The 18215-nt window shown below is 47.8% G+C and overlaps 1 pseudogene; it reads right to left on the bottom strand.

Annotated features, from left to right (window-relative positions):
- Nucleotides 1–2744: 2744 nt before the first annotated feature.
- LOC147981138 (E3 ubiquitin-protein ligase SINA-like 7) lies at nt 2745–3958 on the bottom strand (annotated as a pseudogene).
- Nucleotides 3959–18215: the final 14257 nt, after the last annotated feature.

Below are 18215 nucleotides of genomic sequence, written 5' to 3'. Positions count from 1 at the left end.
ATGCTCCCGTGCACCAAAGTTGGTTGAAAAATCACATTTGTGTCCTCAGGTGAATTTCTAGGTCCCATGCAAAAAATGAGAATCAAATTCAAACATCTGGGCATCGTGGCTCGGTCGAGAACATTGAGAAACTTGGTTTTAAAATCATGAAACTTGGCATGGTGTCATGCCATGGTAGTACCATGCCGTGGTAAAAAAAATTGGCCGAATAGGAACAAATTTTGGTATAAACTTCTTGCAAATCGGAGCTTCTCTCAAGAAGGCTCGTCGTTCTGGGAGGGAACGTGTCACCTTTATGTCCATAATTCTAATTTGAAATACAAGCACATGTTCCAGTGCACCAAAGTTGGTTGAAAAATCACATGTGTGTCCTCGGGTAAATTTCTAGGTTACATGCAAGAAATGGGAATGAAATTCAAAATTCTGGGCGTCGTGGCTAGGTTGGAAACATTGAGAAACTTAGTTTTTTAATTCCTGTAAATCCAAAACACGCATGAAAATAATGAAACTTGGCTTGGTGCCATGACATGGCACCAACATGAGGTGGTAAATTTGCAGTCCGATTTGCGAAGGCGCACACATTAACAATCAACAAAGTCATTTTGGAACAAGTGTTGTCACGTTACAATCGGAAACACAAGTATTGTTGAAACCGTGGGCGTTCTACTTACTAGTACCATTTACGTGCCGCCATGCGTCCCCATTTTTATTAGCTAGGAGGCGCCATGCAGGGTAGCTATTTGAGTACGAGAGGCATGTGATCAGACCCCTGCGCGTGCTTATCGGGAGGAGAGCCCTTTGACCTCCATCTGCCGTCCACCTCTCTCGCAAGGTCTCCATTAATGGCGCCGGAGCCTCTGTTTAATGGAGTGGCTATGTCTCACTCGACTGAGATTTAAGAGAGAAAAAAGAAAATCTGAAAGCACGGATCTTGATGTAAGATCCGACAGACCTATATAGCATCTACTGCGACTTATAGCAAGACTGATGAATATATAAGGACGATTAATTTTTTTTATCAAAGAAGGGCTTGTCCCTTCCGATTTTCATTACTGAAAACCACCACAATTCACAAGAAGTTCAGCACATCTCCCGCCTAACACGAAGGAGTAAAAGCTACCAGATTGAAATCGCAACATCCCAAGAGGCCAACAAAGGCCAAACATCCGCGCTAGAACCCAACATTTCACAACTGACGACACAATCCACATCCTAAACCGATTATTACATCAAAAGAAACCAGGAAACTGAAGGAAGCCCAACAGCAACTAGAAGAACAGCAACGCCAGGGTCGCCACAGCAAGAGTTTTCTTCATTCCAGCCTTGCAATATAGATCTTCCACAGAAAGATAAGGATGATTAATTGTCTTACATAATTAGAAAGATAATTAAAAAAGCCACATGCGGCTACGCCCGAAATACACAAGGGCAAAAGAAGAAGGAAGACAAGGATCTGGCTCGCTGATCTCTACTTTCTTGATGCGTTGCTGCAGGCCGTGGGAACTAGTCTCCGCGGCGAGCGGCGATGAGCTCTTTCGTGTCCTCAAGACGCTGCTTGACAACATCCACGGATTCCTCCACCAGCCTTTGGCGCTCGTTGCAGAGCATGTCATTCTCGCCCATAAGTTTCTTGACAATGACGTCGGTCCTCTTCAACAAGGCACTGGTCTCCTCCTGCTGGTCTGCACTTCGGACGATCTTCTCCCTCAGCAGGTCGCGCTCGGCCTGGAGCCTCTCATTGCCCTCCCTTAGTACGCCGATAGCCTGTTCAAACGAGGCTTTCATGTCGTCCTGCAACCTCGCCCAGCCGGAGATCTGCTCCATCTGGCTATGGACGATCGCATGCATGCGCCTGTAACAGTCATCGCCTGCCCGCGAGAAATTTTCCCAGGCCGCCGCGGCACGGCGGGACATCTCTGCCGCATTCGTGGCGTGGTGGGACATCTCTGCTGCTTCATCGGCGCGGCCTGACCAGTCTGCTGCATCAACGGTGCAGCGGGACCTCCGTGCTGCTTCAGCAGCGTGGCGGGACCTCTGTGCTGCTACTTCCGTGCGGCGGGACATGTCGGCTGCTCTCGCAGCGAGGCGGGACATCTCTCGTGCTTCCGCTTCCATGCTCGCCTCTCCCTGGTGGCAATCTCTCGACCCAGAACTCACGCTGGCCATGGCAGACGCAAGGGAAGGATGCTGAATGGCTTATTTGCTTTTGTGGATGAGGAGTTGAGAAGGAATGCGCAGTCATCTTGGCATACTAGTATTTATAACCGAGTACTAATACGCTCCTAAGTGGGAAACCGTTTAGGTTGTGATCGGTGTGAACAGGTTTGCAATTCAATATAGCGTGGAGTAATTTGGAATGTGACAAGACGCAAGCTCAAAATTTATTGACGGTTCAAGTTTCGAAGTGCGGCACTATTCTCAGATGGAGTACTTCTTTTTCTACTCTCTCCTTTCCGGTTTTATAGGGCTTATCTCAAAATTTTAGTTTTTCCATTTTATAAGGCTCAATTTGGTTATTCCCCAACACATGTTCAGATTCCAAGGTGCATTAAATCATTGCATGCAAGTATTAAGAGAAAATTGACCAATGCATGTACTTTATGCATGCATGCATTGCAATTAATGCATTGATAAACATAATTTTTTATTGCCACCAAAACCCACCATTTCTTAAGCTAAAGTAGACCAAGGTAATCCCTATATTAGCATATTACTAAGATAAACAGAAGGCACTGTAGAAACATTTAGGACGTGAGCTTGTCAATCTGAATGTGGAGGGACACAAGCTTAGCCCCGGCTAGCAGCTTGGGCGGAACTGTCAAGAAGGTCAGCTCCTGCACGTCGACGTCGCCGGGATCCTTCCTGCTTGTCACCTCCATTTCCACCTTGATGGCGTCGGTCATGCATTTGGGCTCCCCCGGCGGGCCGTTCGCCCACAGCTTGGCCACGTAGTGTGGCAGTGGGGACGCCCCTGCTCTGATGCAGACGACCAACACGACGATAGGCGCGCCGATGTCGAGAACGCCGCCGAGCAAGAAAAACGCATGGCGGCCCTCCTCCGCGAACAGCAAGAGCCGTGGCTCCGACAGTGGCACTTGCAGCTAGAGCACCTTTTCCGTACTGGATCCTGTGCACGGGCATGGGATGCGCAGTGCTGATGTGGTGGTAGAGCGCCGGCGATGGGCCTTCATAGCTGCAGACGGGCACGGGGCATTTGCACGGCGCGAGCGGACACACGCTCTAGTGATTGGCGAGATTGTGGTAAGTGACGTAGAGCCCACAGCCTTCGTGCGGGCACTCCACCCTCACCGACGAAAGGACAGAGTCCACCGCCGTGTTCCGCACGTCGAAGCCACCGCCGCGCTCGCACTCCTGGCACTGCCGCTGGTTCCCGGGGCGCTCAACGTGGCAGTCTGCGCAGGCCAGGTGCCCTCCCTTGCACTGCAGAAAATCAATCGAACAGCACTTCAATCAAGAAACCTGCACCTTGCTCAATCAGCCAAACGGACGAGGTGTATTCGAACCTCATACACTGGAGGCGTCAAGAGGCAGAGGCACAAGGGGCAGTGGAGCACGGTGAGGTCCATCGAGACCTTAGAGAGCTCCATCGTCGGGTCCTGTTCGGTCTGCATGATCTTGCCCTCCTCGTGCACAACCATCTCTCGTCTTGGGTTGGGGTATTACAAAGCTTTACCATCACATATTTTATACTACTTCAAGGTGCATTAAATCAACTCATGCAAGTATCAAAAGGAGAGTCACGACATGCATGCATGCGTTGTAATTAATGCATCCGTAAACACAAATTATTGAAATATATCGAGTACAGTGCTTTGATGTGTCGCGTCAACTCGTACATCAATGAGAAGTTTGATTATCATCTCCCTCGCCAACTTAACTGCACCTGCCTTTGGCTGTATGACAGGTTGGCCAAACACCTGTCGGGCCCACCTGTCATACTAGGAGAAGTTTTCGCTACACGCTCTCCCTCCCGTACGCGGTGGACATGCAGCAGTTCAATCGGTGTCAGATGGCCAGAAGCGTACTGTAGTACTCCTCCAGTGCAGTAGTACTCCATCATTGTTCGACTTCCCGAAGAGGCGAAGAGCCAAGCACAGCCCGGACGCTCGTGTGGAAGTTTCATGTGTAGAGTAGTCTAGGATAGCGTGTACCGTGCCTGTAAGCTTAAAATCGTTGGGGTCGGCTCCATGCTATGTGGCCGTCTCGAAGTTTTTTCAAAAAAGTTAAAATAGTATTCTGGCCCTACCTGACACCCTGGTGATTATAGTTTGCACACTCATCTGGTCAAGACAGGAATATATATTTTAATTTATTTTTTTCTTCGAAAAGGGGGGACTCCCCGGCCTCTGCATCAGAACGATGCATACGGCCACATATATTTTAATTTGTTGTGGGTAAATGTTAGAGGTTGCAGCAAATATATTGTACACTGCTGGTCTTTCAGCCAAGTTTAGAGGCAAGCATGTGGGGCCAGTGCTATGATGTGTCGGGTCAACTCGTACAACGAGGAGAAGCTTGATTTTACTACATGCCTTCTCCCTCACCCATGCGCGCGGTTGCTCGCAAACGAGGACAGGCTTTTACTTAGTAGTACTTCTACAACAAGCTATCCATCCCGCTCGCGGTGGACGGACATGCATCAGTGGATTCGACACTGTAGAAGCAGTAGTAGTAACATCATTGTTCGTCTTCTCGAAGAGGCGAAGAGCCAAGCGCAAACGGAACGTTGCAGTTGCGAACATTTGAGCACGCATATAGCCAGGCTCTTGCATGAGACAAAATTGCTATGTGAGCCCACTATTGTACTAGTACGTACAACTACTTGCTAGTATAGCCCTGTAAACCAGAAAGGAGTATTTGCCCTTCTAGAGATTTCAACAAGTGACTAGACTACACCGAGACGGAGTACATATGGAGCAAAATGAGTGAATCTGCACTGTAAATAAATACTCCCTCCGTCCCATAATATAAGAGCGTTTTTGACACTACACTAGTGTCAAAACGTTCTTATATTATGGAACGGAGGGAGTACGTACTAGTTCTATCGTTTTCCTCTCCGAGGTGCACAATATTGAGTATACTTACTAGTCTCTTTTTGACACGCAGTTACGTTTTTTTACATAGTAGAGACGCAAGCGCTCATATACACGCGCATACACTGACCCCTATGAACGCACACACGCACGGCACTATCATCTTGAAATTTACAAAGTCACCATAGGCACCTCGTCGTCGACGGGTCCATAGGTGCTTGAATGCCAAGGAGGGAGAGGGTAGCGGTTCCCGAGACGTTGAACGGTCAATGATGCATCCTCAATTACATGCAGAGGGAATTAATTGGAGAAGCAGAATAGAGCCAGCACAATGTGACTGCAACAGAGTTTGGACTCTCATATAATAAAGGCACCCCACCACTCCAATCCATCTACTCCCAAGTCTCTGCGCAACACTGCTCACTCCAATCCAAGACCAAGTGACCAGAAGCCACAAGCACCTATGGAGGAGATGGACGCGAGCGGCAGTCGGCTATGCCAAATCATCCAAGGCGCCGGCCTGCGGCCCCGCACCAAACAGCATTTCCAGACGGTGCTGGCGACCGCAGGCATCGTAGCCCTCGCCGACGCCGGCTTCACCTCTCGCATGGACGACATGATGGTCAACTCCATCCGCAAGTTCACCGCCGTCAAGAAGTGCACGGACGACCTTGCCGTACTGCTCCATCCCGCGCGCCCAGGCTCCTCATTGCTTGCCACCCTCATCGGCCTCCATGGTGACGAACTCTTTCCAGCCCTGGTGGCCCTGCAGGTGCCGGAGGTCACGACGAAGAATGTGCACCTCGAGGCCGCGCTCGCCGCGCAGCGCCTCGCCATGCAAGAAACCGTCTACATAGGCCACTACAAGGCAAGTGAGGATAGAAAGACGTTGGCCTTCTTCCAGCGGCTGGAATCTCTGGACGCCATTGTTCAGAAGCACGTCGACCTGGCCACGAAAGCCGCTGCTACTTCGGCGCCGTTCGGTGGGCCGACGCCCTGAGTCGAGGAGGTGGATGTCGTCGATGGATGCATCTCTTCTTCTTGCCTCCTGTAACCAGCACTGCATCGCCTCGTGGCCTTAATGTTTTATTAGTATAGTACTCCCTTCGTTCCCAAATATAAGTCTTTCTAAAGATTCCAGCAAGTGACTACTACATATTGAACAAAATGAGTGAATCTACACTCTAAACTATGTCTACATACATCTGTATGCTGTATTCCATTTGAAATAGTATCTAAAAAGTCTTATATTTATGAACGCAGGGAGCATATGGCATTTTTATTCCAGTCGTAACGTTTTCACTATGAGGTGGGGCCGCAGTTGAGCGAACCCACCCCGCCCACCGGGCATCGGAAGAGAGAAACGAGGGAGGAGAGCTAGCTGTAGCACGAACGCTGTTGTCAGATGGGACTCGTGTTTATAGAATAGGAGTACTGAGCACTCGTGCCTCTTTTTTTATTTTTTGAGGGAAAATTAGTCGTATGTCTAGTGCCACTAGTTGGGTGCGTGCGACCTATAGCTGTCATCACTTTAGGTCTCCTTTTTGAACCGCGGCTACGCTTCACAGTACATATTATTTCACGCATTTATCCTCCTATATGTAATCCTAGGCTATTTCCACGTTCTCCCATTCGCCGACATGTGGGACATAGAGCATCTGGGTCGTAGTGCATGCACGACTCGGAGCATATGCCGGGGTACTTTACATTTCAGACCTCACGAATTTCATGCAAACCCCCCGCAGAAGAATAAATAAACGAATGAATTACTACATGAAACCAAATTATTTTCATGGAAACCGGAGCAGGTTCATTAAATTTTGGACATAACACGTTTATAAAAAATGACCGGACCGAAACCAGTCTAAGGGCCTCTTTGATTTTTCCGGCAAAAAAAGGGCCTCTTTGATTCGCAGGATAGTGAAAACACAGGAATGGGGAAAGTATGATGGCGATGAACCGAGACGAGGAGAACTCTAACTCAGTTAGAGGTTAGAGTTAGATTGTAACCCTGAACTAACTCTAAACCAAAGAGGTGTATGGATGGCAGGGTTAGATTGGCAATAAATGCTCTATCTCAATCATTTGACTACTTTGGACCCTATTTCCTGCCGGATTTGGAGGGTGCTTGGATATGTTTTAGTTCCATGACTAAAAGTAGTGAGACTAAAACTTGCTAGCTTCACCCATGCTTGGATCCAAATACTAAAGAGACTAAAATCAAGTTAATGAGCATTTATTATCCTCCAAACCCTCCAATCCAGAACTCGCCTGTGTTAAAGGAGAGGAGTTAAATGAGGAGAGAGATGACTAATCCACATTTTAGTAGGGGTTCCCCTGACTAAATTTTTTTAGTCTCAAGACTAGTTTTAGCCCCTCTTTAGTCAGCGGTGCTTGGAACTTTTAGCCTCTTAAAGAGACTATTTTTAGTCAGACTAAAATAAGTCCCTTGGATCCAAGCACCCTCTTGGTGTGGCCGGCTCTTCTGTGGCCTCCTCCTGCTCACAATTGACAAAACAAACCATCTATACAAATCAAGCATGCAAAACATGATAATTTTTACTTTGTCGATACAAATGAGATATCCCACTTAAACATACAGGTCGTCAATCAAGCTTCACAAAATAAAAAAACACTTCATGAAACAAAGAATGAGCTAACTCATCACGGAAGTCATTCACGATAGGGAGGGAGCCCGGAGCCCCTCACGCACCGAGGGAGGAGCTCTCCATTGTCGCTCTGGAGGATGGCTCTATAGAGCCCAAGCCCCGGGAACCCCTCCGACGCTGGCCCTTGCGAGTTGAGGTCGACACCGACATGGGTAGCAGGGCCGCTTGTCGCCGACTGGGAACTTAATCTTTGGGCCTCTAGAAATAATGCAAGCCTGTAACTAAAATACCTAGAAAGGTGAACTGAATCTTTGGTCCTCTAGAAATAATGCAAGCCTGAAACTGAAATACCTAGAAAGGTGAACTGAATCTTTGGGCCTCTAGAAATAATGCAAGCCTGAAATTGAAATACCCAGAAAGGTGAACTAAATCTTTGGGCCTCTAGAAATAATGAAAGCCTGAAATTGAAATACCTAGAAAGGTGACCTGAATCTTTGGGCCTCTAGAAAGATTTATTACCTCCTCAAGAAGCATCAAACAATTCCATGCGTGCACCACAAATCTATACCATGTTTGATCAGGATCTACTTTTCCAAAATCAGAATTAGCGCTAGAGCAAGCAAGATCACTGATATGGCCGTGAGACAGAGAAGGAACAAACAAACTCACCCCTCTCGCGACCTCCCTGGTAGATGTGCCGCCGCTGCGCACGAAAGAGGGAAAAACGACTGGTGAAGGGGGAGCGGGGTGACCTTCGAAGGCCGGAGGGAGAGGGCGGCCGGAGTAGGGTGGCGGAGGCCGCAAGGAGAGGGCGGCTGGAGGAGAGAGAGGGCGAGCGACCCTATGGGGAACAGAGAGGAGTCGTGTGATAGGTGGGGGGGAAGCGATCTGGTGCGTTCTGGGGAGATTTTTTTAGTTCTCTTCTAGTGGGCCCGAGGATAACTAACCCAATTAGAACCTCTCCACCGGGCTAGTATTTTTAGCTGGGTTAGAGCAAATTAGCTCAGACTAACCCCTCTTGTTTCGATAATTTGAGGCTATTTCAACCCAAACTAGCTCTAACTCAGGGATCCAAACAAAGAGGAGTGTTACTGTACTTGCTACAGTGTGGACTGTAGAACATTGTTTTTTATGGCCATATCACCACATTGTTTTCTACTGCTGGTTCACTGGCTATCGTGGTTCGCACTGCTGGTTCACTGGGCTGCGTGGTTCGCACTCCTCCGACCTGAGTAGTACTCCCTCCGTTCCTAAATATAAGTCTTCGTAGTTATTTCACTATGGACCACATACGGATGTATATAGATGCATTTTATGTGTAGATCCACTCATTTTTCTCCGTATATCGTCCATAGTGAAATCTCTCCAAAGACTTATATTTAGGAACGGAGGGAGTAGTATAGTACTAGTATATACCACGTCATTCTTTGCTCCTTCTTACTATTCCGACATGTGGGAGAGCCAGCATCCGGGTCGACGTGTCATGCACCAGATTAGAACGCGGAACGGAAGGGGGGCATCACCCCGGTCGGAGCGCCAGTAATTGATGACTATAGTGAGTGGTGATATCACAAGTCTTTCCAGTAGTAACGCGCGTCAAATCGCACAGCCCCACTCACTCACCCTCCTCGCCTCTCTGTCAAACCGCCTACCCAAAAACTGCAGCGCGTACTGCCCGGGAAAAGCCCCGCCCTCAACTTTTAACTACGTGAAAATAGTTTGAGCTTGTTCGTTCTATATAAATACAATAAGTGCTATATGTTTATTCACCCATGGGGTTGTTCAATGAATGGAGGGGCGGGGAGCACAAGTGAACAATACTGTAGTACTACTAGTAGTAGTAAGTAGGAGTCGTACAGTAGTCACCTTAAATAGAGAGTTTCTTTTCTTTAATGCCACGTACACAAATTGAAACGCTTGTTGTGGAGAGAAAAAAGATAATCACTCCACTATATATGGACGCAGGGGCCTGAGCGCTTGATTTACTAGGGTTGCTCTCTTCATTCTCTCATCCTCTCCAGATATAAACAAGACAGCGGAAGCGACATTTTCTCTCTGCTCACCGCTGGTCACAGATCCGGCCGGATACCTTCGGCCGGTGTGTGTAGAGGAGTAAAAGGTGCATCGTTCATTGCTGTCATCGCCGCCGAGGGAGGAAATCCACAGCTGCCGGAGGGGCCCGATCCTCTGCCCGTGCCATTCTCTCCGACACAGCGCCGGCTCGGGAGGTCCTCCGACCCTTCTTCCTCCCTGCCTTATTGTCCGCAGATCTGACCTGCCGCCGCCGACATCTCGGCGACCCTCAGGTATAAGTTCTTTGTAAGCGGCCTTGCTCTACTGCCCCAGCTCCCCACTTGTCTACATGTGCATCTTTTTCTACTCCCATCAGCTCTTCCAAAGCCACCTAAATTTTTAGTATTATTAGAGGTAAAGCTACTTCATGCATTTGAATCTAGGGCTTTGTTCAAACAACGAAGAAAGGGGGGAAAGTTGTAGCATGAATCTAGGACTTGATTCAAAGAGGAAATAATATGGTGAAAGTAGTAGAGACCGGATACCCAACCAGTCTCTTGGATGAAAAGGGAAATAATGGGAAAACGCAGTACAAACTGGATAAGGAACAGATCTATTATTGGTTGAAAAAAGGATAGAAAGTGGCGGCTGGTGGACAAGTCAACAGAGTTTGTCCAGGATTAGATTTGCTACCATCACATAGTAAAAGGTCTCCAGGATTAGATTTGCTGCCCTCACATAGTAAAAGTTCTCAGGATTAGATTTGCTGCCCTCACATAGTAAAAGGTCTCAGGATTAGATTTGCTGCCCTCACATAGTAAAAGGTCTCCAGGATTAGAATTGCTGCCCTCACATAGTAAAAGGTCTCCAGGATTAGATTTCCTGCCCTCACATAGTACAAGGTCTCCAGGATTAGGTTTGCTGCCCTCACATAGCATGAACAAACTCGGCATCACCACTTTATGCCTCCTTGTAGGTACATTGTGCTGATGCGTCCATTGTCGCATGTCCTTATACCAACCTTTCGCTGTTGTTAATGTAAGGGCGCATGTAAAATGAAGCGATCACACTGTTACCTTAGGGACATGTCTAACCAGTGTTATTGTTAATCTAATTCCTCCAGTGATAAGATGCAATTAAACTGTGTTACCAATGGCACTCCTGCTGTTTTCCCCAGTATGATAAGTAAGTTGCTCCTTTACGCTGCTGAGTGTCCTGGTGTCCCCACGGTCCCATGCCTCTAAACCAACTCTTTAGCTGCTGTTGATTTACTGTGTCTGGTAAACAAGCAATGCCACCATTAAAGTAATCCCATATTTGAGGAATCTCATTGTTGATCGTAATGCTTCTGGTAACATGAAGCATTGCTGACGTTTTAAAATTTCAACTGTCCTTGCGTGATTTCCATGAACATAATTAAGATGCTTCTTTTCATTTTGTATATGTTTCGTATATTCTTATTGACCAGCAACTGTTTACTTTCTATCTTTTTGTGCAGATAGGGATATCCATTTCACCTTGTTGCTATTGTGACCTTTTAGTGAACTGCACAAAACACTTTTTTTGGAATGAGTGTCTTGTGCAGTTCAACTAAAATGTCACATGGGGAACACTCTCAATTTTGGTGGAACTGCAGAAAATGGTGATTGGAGTTTCCAAAATCTCAGTCTAGTTCTGCTAGTAATCTCGTGCAACATTTTATTAGCCTTTGCAAGATGAGCCGTCATTGTCACCACAATGGCACTTTATTTTAGTGGAACTGCACAAAAGGATAACAACATTATAGTTGCACCTTACATGAGCCGGACAGCCAACCTTAATGTTCCTTAATTTTAGTGCAACTACTAAAGAAGAACCTGCCAGCTCACGAGAGCAAGTACTTCTTGCTAGCTGAATGATGCAATCTTTGCTTCATTTCAGGTGAACTGCAGAAAAAGGCGCATGAATTGAATCATGGAACTCCAGGCAGGCTTCATCCGAGTGGAGCTGCAGGTTGAGTAAAGGAGGCCACTATTAAAGTGAAATCATGCTCTCCGGGTTTGTGCTATGCAAACAGGAATACTCAACTACAGATGTTGTGACGGTCAAGAGCATTCGCCAAGTTCTTCGATTGTATGACATGGCTAGCGAAGATGGATTTAATCCCGATATTCACTTTATCAAAAGGCTCTAATGGGTTGGTTCTGAATCTTGCAAGCTAGGAATCAGTGAGATGTGTAGGCATCTTTGTTGTACTTATTATTTGAATCTTATTTGTTGGTTCTGAATCTTGCAAGCTGGGAATCAATGAGATGCGTAGCCATCTTTGTTGTACTTATTATTTGGATCTTATTTGTTGGTTCTGAATCTTGCAAGTTGGGAATCAATGAGATGTGTAGGCATCTTTGTTGTACTTATTATTTGGATCTTATTTGTTGGTTCTAAATCTTGCAAGCTAGGAAACACGGCATGATGATGCAGAGGACAACAACCTTAACAAACAGTTCAAACTTGGTAGTATTATCTTTGTGAAAGTGCGACAAATGTGCTGATCGTGTGTGTCTTGAGAATAATAATTCTAATTATTGTGCATGTTGATCCTGTGGAACTGATAGAACGAGCGAATGCATTGCTTGTTTTAAGTATAAATTTCTATTAGATCTAATTAAATGCACCGACGTGTGGCCGAGGGTGCATCTTCTGCCGGGCGTGCAGCGGACGAGGGAGGGGTAGTAACTGTTGTCGCCTGTACACACTCAGCTTACTGTTGAATCCAGTTCCCCAGGAGCTGAAAAACGAACTGCTGCCGCCGCCTACACACTCGTTCACTCGAAGAGACTCCAATGGCAATCCGAGGGGTGAGACTGCTGGATATGGACTTCAGCAAGGAGTTCCCCTTTGAGTTCGCCGTTCAGTCCTATGGATGCACCAAGTTGAATGTGATGTACACCAACGATATGGACTCGATGAAGCTCTGCCTCGCCTCAGACCTATGGCTGCACCAGGTTCTGGACCATTCGCCCGTTTCATCGGCAGCGCCGATTGCACCTTCGCTACGGTGGAAAGAACGAAGAATGCGACGATTCGGCCATCTGGTGCAACAAGCTTGTCGACATCCAGAAGCAATACAAGATCATCAGCAACGGGCAGGAGAAGGACTCCGTGGTTGACCTCGCTGAGACCATCATCGACCCCTGATATGCCAACATGAAAGAAGACGACCTGAACACGCAGGAGGTACCTCTGAATCTAGCCTACATAACCTACGCGGCCAAGGACGCATACGCATGCTACGACATGTACAGGCAGATCTTGGACATGAGGGCGTGTCTGCTTCCCGTAACCGACGAGTACATGGACAGCCGCAGCGTCATGATCAAGCATGCCAGGAAGGTCTAGATGATGTACTTTATCTGTTTATAAGCACCTTTATCATCTGAGTGTTTCATGCATTAGCCTATGTGTCGTAATTATCTGTTTTGTCCGAAATATTTCTTTTAAGAACCCATTAACCTGATTGCTTTTTTTATTGGCTATTTTCTTATTTATGTAAACTAGTTCACTCGGCTGCCGTGCTTTGAATCTCCTTCCTCCCAACATATTCCCCTCCTCAGGTGGACCCAGCAGGTCTCTGAATTTTCTCCGACTTTCTTTTTCGATGTAAACTGAGTTTTCTCCCAGTACTTTCCCCTAGAACCAACTCAACTATCCCACGTCTAGCCTAGAAAATAATAATACCCCACGTACTATTAACTCATCAAATTAAAATGATATTTTATGTCGGTGGGAAACGACACCTATGGGATCACAAGAATCCCTACTATGGTTGCGGGGAGCGGGGTCATGAGAAGAGCGGATCAAACAGATATCACACGGTTCGTTTATCCAGGTTCGGGCCGCGAGGATGCGTAAAACCCTACTCCTGCTTTGGTGGATTGTATATCTGTGTTCTTGAGCTAGCTATGGGGCGTTAGGAGCTCCAAAAAGCCGAATCCTCCTCCTGGTCGCCTTGGGCCTCCTTTTATAGGAAAGGGGTTGCCACAGTGGCACACAGGAGGTGGAAAGGGTACAGTAATGCGAGGTTATCCCTCGCATTACATCAAGGCGCATTTAATGCGCCTTGCTTAGGTGTCCTTGCTTTATCGGGGACGGGGTAGAGCCCTGTCCTGTCCGTCGCCGCTCCCTCTTGCGTGGACACGCGCCCTGGCCAGCGGTGCTTGTGGTGCCATGTAGGCAGGCAGGCAGCTGAGGTGGCGCAGCGGTGGGTCTCCATGAAGATCTGTACGCCGCCACGCAGGTGCCTGCCCAACTGGTTGGGTCGGCAGCTGCATGCGAACGGCGGTGGAGGTGCGACTGGTGCGGGCCTGATGGTGGCCCCACGGGCGTCTTTGACAAGGGCCTTGCCGGGGCCCCGGCAAGGGTCTGCCGTGGCGCTTGTTGTCATCCCCGGCAACGCTCTTCCCGGGGGCCTTGTGGTCCTCCTTGGCTGGGATCCCACCAAGGGTCATTACCTTCTTAAGTGGGCATCTGGTCTTGAATGTCTTCACAAAGATCTGCATGCCACCACAGGCATGTCTCCCGAACCCTTGCCCCATAGGGGCAGTGGACTCAAGGGTGACCTCGCTCCGTAGGTGTGGGGCGAGCTGCCATGGCAAGGATCTTGCCGGGCTAGCTAAAGGTGCCCCCCGGCAAGGATCTTGCCAGGGGGGTCTGCTCTGTCACCTTTGCTCTTTGTGGTCTTGGTCTTGGCGTTGTTTTGCTTCTCTTCAGCTTCGGCCTTACCTTGGCTTACCTCCCTTGCCGCGCTCGGTGTGGCGTAGCCCATGGCTCAGACTGCCCGTGCACAGTCATAGGGGTACAAAAAGTGTACCCCCCTTTTTGTACACCGACATTTTATTTCGTAAGTTGAAAGTTCTTACAAAATAATAATAATAATTGTTTATATATAATTTGGCAAGTAAACTCCTAGTGATTGCGTACATAAGCTTGCAAAGATTTTACTGACGTGCAATCATGTGTTTATGTTTTATAACATTTCTCCATCTAGCCCAACATGATATTTTCACCCAGCCCAGCAAGTCCGCGGATTTCGAGAAAAATGCAAATGGGATTTAAACAGGCTGCATAGATGCTACATCATTGTTTCAACCAGCCCACCAAATGGACTAAAAAAACGTTCCCCCCGCTGACAGGTCGGACCCACCAGCTATATCTTTGCACGCAAGGAAGTGCCTCCTTATTACGCACAAAAAAATAAATACCCCCCTACTAGCTGGGACCCACCGTAGTGGGAGGATGACTTGTGGGCCAACAAAGTTGACGGGGACGGAGGGCTTTGTCAACTTAGTCAATATAAACGATTCTAGCTCCAGTGACCGTACGATGTCCATCCAACGGCCGTAGTGCTTCTTCAACCTCTGGTCTTCTTGCTCCAGCCGCCCAAAGCAGCGCCGGTCATGCCGCATGCTCCTGCCACCCGTGGCTGTGACACTCCAAAAAAATTTATTTGGTTTTTATCAAAATCTTTATTTGATTTGAAGGAGGCTATTTAAAAGTTTTCTTAAAACCTCTCCTTCTCAAAACTTTTATGACAAATATTTTTGGTACTCTTCTCAACCTTGATTTTTGGTCTTGAGAGCTTTTCATTTTGCCTTGACTCTACACAAATTTATTTTTTTAAATCCATTCTATTAAAAAGAAACCCTAGGGATTATGGGTTTATTCTTTTCCCATTCAAAAATTTCCCCTTTTGCCAAGTCACATATTGACATTGCCCTCCAAAACCCATCCCTTCCTTGGATCAAGTCAAGACTCCCACCTCCAGCAAGTTTCAAGCCATTTTTTTATTTTTATTCAATTTATTTTACCCTCAAAACTATTTCTGTGATTTGTTTTGGACCTAGGTGATTTGCAAAGGAACCACAAGTTTCCTTTTGAGTTTTAACTCCAAACAAACTCCTCTGACTAGTCCTTAGTACCCTCAACCTAGATCCATCAAGATCCACTTGTCCTCAATTCAAATATTTCAAAATTTGCCCACTGCAAGTTTGGACCAGAAATGCCATTTTTGGTGAAATCCATATCTTCCCTTTTCCAAAAATTCTGAGATAATTCATGTAGCTTCCAGATACACCAAGAGGCCACCTCATCAAAGATCAGCTCCAGAAAAATTTCCCACATGCCAAAAACATTTCATCAAACACCTGGCATGCACTGTTTCTGTCTGAATCCAGAAAAGTTCAGAGATTCAGTGTCTGGGTTCAGTCGACAGTGTCGTTTCGTCAGAACCCATCGACAATCTCGCTAGTAGCCTCCTTGGATCAATGCTCACTGCTCCCCCTTCTTATCCAGTGCGCCGCACACTCGCTTGGCCGGGCGCGGGCGTCGGTGGCGACGTGGCTCGCCAGCTCCGGCGTCTTCTGTTGTGGCAGAGCCACCCGTGGCGGCCAACAGAGGCCGGTCCTGCCTTTCGGAGCAGACCGGCACCGCTCCAGCCACCAGAGGCCTCCGCGTGTCCACCCCCTCCTCTGTGCACGCTGCGGCACCGTCGCCGTGGCCTGGCAAGCACAAGGCGTGCTCTCTGCCGCCGACGGGCCCGCGAGGCACCGTTCCGTCGAAACCGCGGAGCAAGCCAAATCCAACCAAGGTTATCGTTTGAGTGGAGCTAGGGGATCATCTCGAAGCTGCCCAATCACCTAATTGGCCCGTTCAACCTCTTCACCGCCGTAACCATCGCCGGAGTTATCCCGTTCTCGGGCATCGCCTCAGGCCGGCTATAAAAGGGGGCCTCGAGCTCGATCTCGACCAGGCATCACCCCTCCACCTCTCCAGAGCCACGCCCAGCCACTAGGGGGACCTCGAGGGGGTCTTCTTCTCCGTCCCCGGTCGCCCTGTTCCGCTTCGGGCTCCGGCGAGATCAGCTCTGGTGAGGGCACCCCGCCTCCCTAACCCTGCCCGTAGCCTCCTAGTGCACTCACTCACCTAACCCGAGCCTCAATTTGGCATTTGCAACCTTCCCCGACGAGGATCAACCTCGCCCGAACCACCGTCCGCCGGAGTTGGGGCCGCCGTCGACGTGGTGCTCGCCGACGCTCAACTCCACCACCCACATGTGCGGAAGAACACCGTGAACCCGTAGGTACCCCCCGATCCCCCTGCCTCACTGTGGATCGCCGCCGGCGACCACCGCGGCCCTCGGGCCCCAGTGCCATGTTTTGGTTTTCAAACCCGACGTGTGGGACCCCCCCGTCAGCTTTTTATATTTTTCAAAACGTTTTCTGAAAACTCCTTCGGGCAAAAATACGTCTCCCCTCTGGACTGGCGTATTTGAAACTGAAACGTTTTTTGTTTTTATAAAATGAACCCTAGAAACTTTCTGTTTCATTACAGAAATGTCCCTGGACTAAAACCCTTATAACTTTTAAACAAAAGATGATTTTGACTTGGATCTTTTTCTGCCATCTTTATTTTTCCGTCCAGTTTTTTTTTCATATTTATTTGAAAAATATTTGGAATACTTTTTGTGCACGCACGGTATTTATGTAGTATCCGATTTTCTTTAATACGTAGATACCGGAGGAGGTAAAGGAGACGCGTACTTCGCCAAGCTAGATTCCGACTTCTCCGAACCAGGCAAGCATGTTTGAACCTTTAATATGATGAGTGTTTTGCATGTTTGCTCGAGTAGTTTTTCTCATGGCATGTTTATATAAGCATTGGTGAATGTTATGTGCATGCAAGGCAAGCTACAGGTGAGCTTCGGAGTTCGAAGTGTCCTTATGATGATAAGATAACATGATCATGTGGTGACATGATGGGTTGCAAGCTAGTATTGTTGAAGCATGCTAGTTTTATGTCAACCGTTAATTCCAGTTCTAATGTGGGTCAAGTCTCGATCCCGTTCGTTTCCCATTCGTGCTGCCACATGTTTTCTGCAAAGAGTGCGGTTTAGTAAGTTGCAAACCTCTTTCCTTGTACACACCAAATAGAGGGACCGTGATGAGGGTTCCATGGCCCTGGATTAAAGCCCTTCATCCGGTCAGGGGGCATGGGTGTTTCCGGTTGGGACCGAGAGGGGGGGCACCCCTTAGAGCGCGCAATATAAATTTGATCCCATGCTATTCGAGGTTGTGGCATCCCCGTCTTAAGGTTTTTCTTGAACGTTGCCGAGGATGATTCCTGGCAACGGAATGTGGAATGGGTGTGTACTGGTTAGACATGTTTCTTCTAAAACACCGTAAACGGAACTAGTCCTCATGACTACCGAAAACCGTTGGCTGTGGTTAAAGAGTACAAACTCTGCAGAGTCAAAACCCTTCGAGTATCCCTGTCCACGAACAAGGACTTGGACACCATATCAGTGTCAGTGTCAGTCTCAGTGTCAAATCTCAGTGTCAACCCCGATGACAGCCTCCGGAGAGTAAACATAAAACCCAGAGTGGTAAACTCGGCTGAAGGTTATTCATGTGAATCAGTTCATTATTATATGCTGAGTATTTCCTTGCGATGATTTAAATTCATAAGCTACTTAAATCCGAATGATAAACTATAAGCCCTTTAT

Source organism: Triticum urartu, chromosome 3A (assembly GCF_056163025.1).
Source record: "Triticum urartu cultivar PI428250 chromosome 3A, HENAU_Tu73, whole genome shotgun sequence".
NCBI classification, from domain to species: domain Eukaryota; kingdom Viridiplantae; phylum Streptophyta; class Magnoliopsida; order Poales; family Poaceae; genus Triticum; species Triticum urartu.
This window is presented reverse-complemented; position numbering and strand designations above follow the sequence as displayed.